Genomic DNA, 386 nt, shown 5'->3' on the forward strand with positions numbered 1-386 from the left:
CCCCAGGGAAGTGGTCATGGCACTAAGCCTATCTGAATTCTAGAGGCAATACACTTGGGTACATGGGATGAATCTTGGGGATGGTCCTCTGTAGGGCTAAGAGTTAGACTCGATGATCCCTGTGGGTCCCCTTCAACTCAGGATATTCCCTGATTATGTATGAATCGCCCGAGACCGCTGCCCCGGGGGTACACAGCGGCGGCGACGAACCTCCGGGAAACCTCCCCCCTTCCTTCGACGCGCCCGTCTAAGGGGAGCGAACTACAACTCCCGTCGTGCAGCACGGCAGCGGCCGCCGCTCCGATTGGCTGCTTCCCCCCGCCCTGCCCGCGTGACGGCGCGGGGCTGGCGGCGGCGCCCCCCGCGCGCCGGGGCAGGGGAGCCGC

This window comes from Hirundo rustica, chromosome 3, assembly GCF_015227805.2.
Source record: "Hirundo rustica isolate bHirRus1 chromosome 3, bHirRus1.pri.v3, whole genome shotgun sequence".
Taxonomy (NCBI): domain Eukaryota; kingdom Metazoa; phylum Chordata; class Aves; order Passeriformes; family Hirundinidae; genus Hirundo; species Hirundo rustica.